Source organism: Pecten maximus, chromosome 9 (assembly GCF_902652985.1).
Source record: "Pecten maximus chromosome 9, xPecMax1.1, whole genome shotgun sequence".
Classification (NCBI taxonomy): domain Eukaryota; kingdom Metazoa; phylum Mollusca; class Bivalvia; order Pectinida; family Pectinidae; genus Pecten; species Pecten maximus.
Window position 1 is genome coordinate 19,570,403 of NC_047023.1, and position 8,986 is coordinate 19,579,388.

General features: G+C 35.6%; 1 protein-coding gene across 2 annotated transcripts in view; it reads left to right on the top strand.

The window, feature by feature from the left end:
- The window catches only part of LOC117335055 (microtubule-associated protein futsch-like), a 57,577-nt gene that overhangs the window by 38,163 nt on the left and 10,428 nt on the right, over positions 1–8,986 (top strand). The gene's annotated exons all lie outside the window — the stretch shown is intronic.

The window sequence follows — 8,986 nt, forward strand, 5'->3', positions numbered from 1 at the left end:
CACTTCACCAGTTCATGTAATGCTACTGAGCTGAAAATTGGTGGCAATTTTAAGTAACTGGTGTGTAATATTGTTGTTTTTGACCTTGTCCAAAATTCCATTAGTGGAATAACTACAGTCCTTGATGTTTTATAGTCCGGTGATCATTGAGGGCCATGGGGCTCTTGTTGTATTTTTGCGAATCAATAAATAAATAAAAACAAATCGTGAGTTTTGTTTAGTTACCGATGTATTAATATTGACTCAACAGAATTTATCTAATAGTATGTTAGTAACAGTCAACATCAACATTGTCGTGTGACCTTTTCTGTGCTATCTGTCATGTTTCAATGTGACAGTAAATCTAACCTTATCAGGTCAATGACTAACCAGCAGATGTTATCAATAGCTTATTGTATCATTACTCCCAGCAGTAGGTAATTAGTTATTATAGTGCTCTTATGTACAGAGTTGGTTAAGTATTTAGTCATATATTGTTTGTAGACTTTTTTATTATTATTCTTTTTTTTTAACGGGGAGGTGGGGTTATGATTTTTTTTAAACTTGCCTTTTTCTTCCAGAATTTGGATGTGTACTAAACTACTATTGACCTATTGATGTATATTTGGTTCAGAGTTTGTACAAATTATTGGGCCTTTCCTTCATATGTAGACAGGACTATGAAATCTAATATTTTTAGATGTTCTGGGATAAAGTCTCATTGACCTGTCAGTGATATTGTAGCCATAGAAACAATTGTAAATCACTTCCAATGCTTACTAACTCCAAATTAGACCAGTCTTCTCTCTGTTTCATGACTGATTTAACTGGTAAAAATGAATTGTTAAGCTTTCTATAAATGGAAGCCTCCTAACAAAGATAATATGATGTTATTGATCTGTAAACATTCCCTAATCATAATGTTGACCCTAATACCTCAGGCAGGCCATAACATTACAATAACCAGCGGCACTGTCTTTCTAGATTTAACACAAGTGTAAAATGCTATTTTAGGATAATGAGGCACACATCATTGAAGAAATAATAATTACTTGAGGCAGCAAAATGTCTAACTACCGGAATTTTTTATAAGTTTGTTATGTCATAATGTTCCAGCACCTGTTAAACATATAATTCTCAAACTTTTTTTTTTTACTAATACATAATTAGCTGATAATACATAACCCCAGGTCAAGATTTGAGGTGCGTGATTCGACGCTCCCTACCTGTGTCAGTTTGTGTTTCTTAGGAAGCTGAGAAAGGGGCCAGTCTGTGCTGTCATGATTGTGTCCTTGAACAAGACACTTTACCCCAATTGCTCTGGATAGCATGCAAGAGGCCTACTCTAGGTGGTCACCAACTACTACAAAGGGACCCCACATCAAAATAAGCCTGGCTGTTCATGGGAAGATAAACCCAACAAACAAACAAACAGATTATACAATGGAAACAATTGCATTGTTGACTGGAAAGTTATGTCCCTTGGTGGTAAGGATCTGAGTTATGTCCCTTGGTTGTGAGGATATGAGTTTTGTCCCTTGTGGTAAGGATTTGAGTTATGTCCCTTGGTTGTGTGGATAAGAGTTTTGTCCCTTGTGGTAAGGATTTGAGTGATGTCCCTTGGTTGTGAGGATATGAGTTTTGTCCCTTGGTGGTGAGGATACGATTTATGTCCCTTGGTTGTGAGGATATGTGTTTTGTCCCTTGGTGGTGAGGATACGATTTATGTCCCTTGGTTGTGAGGATATGAGTTTTGTCCCTTGGTGGTGAGGATATGAGGTATCTCCATTAATTAATCCTCCTTGGGGTTGAGGATCGGCCAAACCACTGCCAAGCTAAGTGTGTAGAAATGGAATGATTTTCATAGGCTAGAAAAAAATTGATTTGGTGATAGTAACATCTGGCAGATATGACAGATCTGTTGATAGGCAGATATAATGTACATTCCTGTTCAAGGTGTAACAACTACACTTGAACCCAAAGCTGTTAGTTTATTGTTAAATGATGAAGCAGAAAAAAATTGATTTCATCTACTCTATCGGCATAAATTGTTGCCTGACAGATTCTGCATATTTCACCATTGAATCATTAAAATCTAATATGGTTTTATTGTTAAGAATAGGTTTGGTGACTTTAATTTTTCTAAGTTTATTGTAATCTGTATCCAATATAATCCCTGCAGATTCACAATAACACTTCTGGTGACAGTCTTGTTTTTATTTTATTGTTAACAATAAAATGTTTAAGTAATGATGCAGATATTAGAATTTGAGCTCCAAAGAACCACTAGGTTTGTGCCATGTTGATTGGGGCTGCATAGTGTGTTCCCCTTCAGCCTTGAGGCGCAGTGGCCGAGTGGTTAAGGTGTCCCAACACTTTATCACTAACCCTCCACCTCTGGGTGGCGAGTTCGAAACCATACGTGGGGCAGTTGCCAGGTACTGACCGTAGGCGCGTGGTTTTTTCTCCGGGTACTCCAGCTTTCCTCCACCTCCAAACCTAGCACATTAGGACTTTAAACAAAATAAACCAAACCAAACCTTCATCCTTGAAAGACTGGGTCATAGATCTAAGCCATGTAATATAACATTTATTATCACTTTATGATGATTTTATCAGGGCAAAAATTATGTTGTCAAATTAAAACTTAAGGAAGACAAAAAGTATGTGTGGTTGAATTAAAATTCTATGAAGACAAAAATTAATTTAATAAATTCAATGTATAAAACTAGATTTGTGTGTATAAAACAATAGCCAAACCTTATATTTCTTAATAAAGTTTAAACAGATCTATATCTGTTATTGATGAAGGTAAAATAATTTTATGAAAATGAACATATTGATTAATAAAAAAAAACCCAGCAAGTCTGAATCAACTAATAAGCAAAACTGTCGTTAGTGGTAACACACTTGCCTATCATCTAGACAGTCCAGGTTGGATTTAAGGATCAGACATGAAAATGTTGGGTCACCTGCCTGACCACCTCAGTTTTTTTGGGGTATTGCATTTAACCTCCCTGAGTAAGACCCCACTTGTGCTTCCATTTGGTCCAACAAGCGTGATTAATAGAGTTATTATAACTTGTTTCGTAATTAATTTTTGTCAAATGAAGTTAACATTTATCAGACTGTATTGATACAGCTAATTAACTGAAAAATGAGTCAATAGATTGATAAATTTTCAGACATGTATGGTGTTCCTGGTGTCAATTTAGATATATTTGGCTAGACTCCTAATCATATATCCTGTGATAACACTGTTATGCCATACATGATATATTTATTAAAGAGGAGGGTATTTTTTGTATGCCAAAGAACATTAAATATATATTACATAGGAGGGTATTCTATGCCAAAGAAATTAATTAAATGTTAGAAAGTTTAAGGGTAATTATGAACAAATATGAACATTAAAAGTTGTTGAAAGATTGTATGGCACAGAAATGATAGAAAGGGAGATTTGTCACCATGGCCAGTTAGGTTGTCAGCTTGATCTCATTAGCAATACATTTAGTGGTAAAATGGTTATAATGGTCATTATATATATACTAATATATACCAATATAAAGTGTATTACCTAGTAACATTACTCATTACTTAGCAACATTGCCAGACATCACTTTACCCCCAATTACATCATTGGGCTGATTAACAGTTTTTACACATTTTCCACATTGTATGTAGATGATTCACAATCAAACAAAAACCTTTGATCATTTTGTCACACCTTTGTTATTTATAACTATGGCTAGTTTTCTGGGCTCCATCCTCTGGTAGAGTTTATTTCTGTATAAACCATACTTCCTGCTGAATGTTTGCCAATTGTTCTGTGTTTTTCTACCAATCGTCTGTAAATGTACATCAAAAGTGTTTGTGAGATGTATGTGGATATGCAGGCAATGATAATCTTCTTGAAGCAACAAATCTTCCCTATCTTGTAGAGAAAGACTATGTGATTGCCTGTCTTATACTGGTCTCTGAAGGTTAACTTGGAGATAGCACTTTTTTTGACACATCAACATGTTTTATGATGAAATTTGCTCTGGGATCTATCATTTAGTTCAATTTATTTGTTGTCATAAAATTGTCACCATGTCATGTTTTTGATTCTGTCTTGGTAAAAGTGACTCATTCTGGTCAAGAAATGAATTAAAGATCTATGTAGATCTGAAAACTCTGGAGTAACTATAAGGCCTAAAAAATCTCTGGAGTACAACTTAAGGCCTAGAAAACTCTGGAGTACAACTTTGAGGCCTAGAAAACTTTGGAGTACAACTTAATGCCTGGAAAACTCTGGACTACAACTTTAAGGCCTGGAAAACTCTGTAGTACAACTTTAAGGCTTAAGAAGCTCTGAAGTACAAATTTAAGGCCTAGAAAACTCTGGGCTACAACTTTTAGGCCTAGAAAACTCTGGAGTACAACTTTTAGGCTTAGAAAACTTTGGAGTACAACTATAAAGCCTAACTTGTCTCCCCTTAATGCTTATGTCTAGGAATTATGGTGCCAGAGAACAGTATTTCTTGATCTCTACCCAATTTCCAAGGGATATGTTTATGGGTAAGACTTAATGTAAGTTTTGTGAAGTAAACGGTGTTGTATATTCTGTAGACTTCACGAGTCTTGTGGCTCTCAGACAGACTCGCATAGATAGGCTTAGGTTCTAGACCAAGATAGAACAAGAGTAATTGCTGTGTTTAATGATGTTGGGGCCATTATATATACTTGAGAAATAAACGTTTTCGGCTTTCTGCTGATACAGATGCTATGGTAATAGGATCAATATTGCAGGATTCTGATTGGACACATTTATCACATTACTACGAAAATATTTCTTTGAAAAAAAAAATAAATGAAAAAAAAAATTAACACATTTGACATCTGCTTCTACGATGGTTTAATTTTTTTGCAACTCTGTTGCTCTCCATCTTGTTAAAGAACAATAAGTTACTGACTCTCCTCACAATCCTACCCTATAGAGTTCCACATAATTACATGCCTGGAGGTTTACCCCAGGAAAACACAACATGTGATTGCATGCATGTACATTGCATGTCAGTTTTTTTGCCCTGTTATTCCCTCCATTTTTTTGTAGTTGGTGACTCAGATTTTCAAACGAGTGAGAGTGACTGGTGCCATGTTTACATATACCTGGCAGACAGCCAAGTGCGACCAGCTGTAAGCTGTTAATCATATACATATCAATGTACCCTTAAACAAAATAAGGTACTTTTTTTTGGGGTTTCGACTTGTGACATGAAAACTGTAGAACTTTCAATTTTCAGTATCTTAGTTGTTTAGAATTCTCTGTATATTAATTTCAGACATAACATGGAAGGTGATGTGAGTACACTGAAATGCCCTTGTTTACTCAGTATTTAATCTTTTTGATGAGCGATCCTCGTGTATTTCTTTTGGTGCTCAGGGGGAAATGACAAGTTCGGGGGTTGCTAGGATTTAGGATTGTATCTAAAATTTGAAGGGGCAGATGTCATGAATTGCATCATTTGCTAAAACATGAGATATGCATATTAGTTGATACAGGTGTGATATTGACAATGTAATATGCAGGTATGATAATGGCAAAGTGGTTTACAGGTGTGATAATGACAAAGTGCTATACAGGTGTCATAATGACAAAGTAATATACAGGTGTCATAATGATAAGTGGTTTACAGGTGTGATAATGACAAAGTAATATACAGGTGTGATAATGACAAAGTGGTATACAGGTGTGATAATTACAAAATGATAAATAGGTGGGACAATTACAAAATGGTATACAGGTGCAATAGTTAAAAAGTAACATACAGGTGTGACAATGACAGTGCAATACAGGTGTGACAATGACAGTGCTATACAGGTGTGACAATGACAGTGCTATACAGGTATGACAATGACAGTGCTATACAGGTGTGACAATGACAAAGTGCTATACAGGTGTGACAATGACAGTGCAATACAGGTGTGACAATGACAGTGCTATACAGGTGTGACAATGACAAAGAGCTATACAGGTGTGATAATGACTGCTATACAGGTGTGACAATGACAAAGAGCTATACAGGTGTGACAATGACAGTGCTATACAGGTGTGACAATGACAAAGTGCTATACAGGTGTGACAATGATAATGCAATACAGGTGTGACAATGACAGTGCTATACAGGTGTGACAATGACAAAGAGATCATTGATGTCTTAAAGATATTTTTTAGTATTAAAAGATATCTGATCACTGATATAGGCAGTAATTATACAAATGTAAATAAGAACCCATTACTACTATCCTGTATGACTAGTCAGTCTTATTCTATTTTAAATATTCAGGTAGATGCTAACATAAGGGACCTAAATTACTAATAACAGTTGATTGACTTCTAGTGATCTTAAGATTTTATGATAAGGAGTTAGGGGCACATGTACCGCTGATTTCGAGCCACTATATAGTTATATATATATATGAATACAAACTGTACCTTATTGCCTGCTATGTTAAGTGACTGATATATTAACTAAATACCTGTCACATAAACCTGTGTCCATTATTCCACTGTTATTTACTTTCACTATCTGATGCAGACAGTCTTGACAGACCAACTGAACAAACAGGTAACAATGCAACAGTTCTGTATGCCAGGGTTGGTATAGACAAGGACCATGGCCTGTTTATACACAACAAATTCATAATGTCCCTTACACCAATAAAAGATTTGAAAGTCTTATATAATTATTAGGCCAGCTAGATGTATCTTCTAAAACAGTGCTTAATGGCCCATGTGTAGTCTCGCCCTTTACATTCCCTGAATATGGTTTTACTTCATAAGTCTTGCGGGGCCGCGGTGGCCGAGTGGTAAAGGTGTCCCGACACTTTATCACTAGCCCTCCACCTCTAGATTGCGAGTTCGAAACCTACATGGGGCAGTTGCCAGATATACTGACCGTAGGCCGGTGGTTTTTCTCTGGGTACTCCGGCTTTCCTCAACCTCCAAAACCTGGCACGTCCTTAAATAACCCTGGCTCTCAATAGGACATTAAGCAAAAACAAAAAACAAACATAAGTCTTGCTTTAGAATATCACATTGCTGTGTGAGCTGATGGATTTCAATCATATTATGAAGGACAATTTTTAGTGTCAACTATCAGAGTTTGATTTGTATAACTTAAACACTAACATAGCATCACATTTCAAATTTAAATATTTTCATTTTCCTAATTAACTTATGTGTTAGGTATTGATATGAAATAGTTTAACTATATTTTTGTAATAACATTATACATTGTCATCCCTAATTATCATCCTTAGACTAGTGTTCCATTTGATTAAGGCCGTTCTAATTTGATATAAAGGGATGGTTGGCCTGATAGATCATCCTTGGCGGTCCTAGATAAGGAAATATTGATCGTACGGTTAGTTACTGGGAAATCTCCATATCTTGTGTGATGTATATGAAGCATGGGTGTTTAGAAGCAAGATGTCATTAACTTCTGCATATTTCTCAGGGAGAAACCAGCAAGTCTGCAGCTTCTGTACCATTGAGAACGTGTATAGTCACTATACTGGGTTTTTTTTCTAGATGCAGTCTACTGTAAACACTTAAATTTTAATATGTACAAAATGTGTATATTTAAAAAAAAATAATGAATATTCATTTGGATACATGGTTTTGTATGCTGATTTTTTGTATGGCTTGGCTACTGTATCAATACCAGATTGTTGACAGTACAAATGTACTGTGGTCATTCTGAAGCGATCATTTACCAAGATCAAAGTGAGTTCTATACTGTATTTCCTCTCAGTTTTGATGAAAAATTACTGCTACAAAATTAATCATTTGTCTAAATTGTCCCATAATCATAATCAACCACCAGAAATTTTGGATTAGAGCCATATACACAAGGAAACCATTGAGCCCTTGGACACAAAACCATTCTTATTTGAAAGCTTGTGTTGTGTTTAAGTTGAAATCCTGGTTAATTTGAGATTTTACTTCTTTCAAATTTGAATGTATCATCTTTTTGTCTCAGCTTATCTAAGCCTTGCAGTTATCACCGTTGGGTATTCAGTGTTTGAACACAATTTCATGAAAAGGCCAAGGTCGAGTGTTCTTCCATTTGTTTATACAGTTTGTATACAGCTAGATAGAGATTTTTTGTGTGGCTAATATGCCTATTATCAGTATGTGAAACCATGCCAGAATACCACTCATACTTTGAATTTGTCTTGAGTGGAATTTTTATTTTGTGGGATAGTTTAATAGCTGCTGTGTTAATATTACTTCTGTAGGGGTAAAGCTGGAGACGGTGTTACTCTCTCACAACTTTCTGTGATTACCATTTTTATCCGCAAATAAGCCCCAACCCCAACACCCCACCCCCTCGTATGCATGCACTTCTTTAAATTGTGTGCATTTATGAGTACACATGTAGAAGGGGATTCCCCAGAATTGTGTGTGCATGATGTCATCAATTTATATGGTTTTGCGTCTGCTACACGTAGCAACAACTGGGGCCTGGGGCAATTACAAGTACATAAGTACAAATGTGTAGAAGATTGTGTTTGAATGACAGATTTTCGCAATGAAATTTTCTGTAGATTTTGTTTTGTAGCATTTGTATTTTCTGACAAAATTAGGCCTTTCTTGCTTTAGTTACATAATATTGAGAAATCTGTTCAAACTGGATGCTTAACATATGTCAGAGTGTACCATGTGTAGCCTGACTCAGGCATTAACATACACGTAAGGTTGGTTAACTTCTCCATTGTCACTGTAAATGCAATCTAACAAGCGCTTTATTGTTAAATAAATATGGAAAGTTCCCTGATCATGTCACCAAGGTCAGCTTGATGTTGTAGTCATGTTGTATTGGGGAATTTTTAAACCAGTTCAAAATCAAGAAGATTTTATGTATACATGTTCTGAAGAAAAGAAAAATGTCCTTGAAATGGAAACTAGCTGTCATATCTAATAATTAGGACCTTATGACCTGGCTCAATGAAAGGTCAA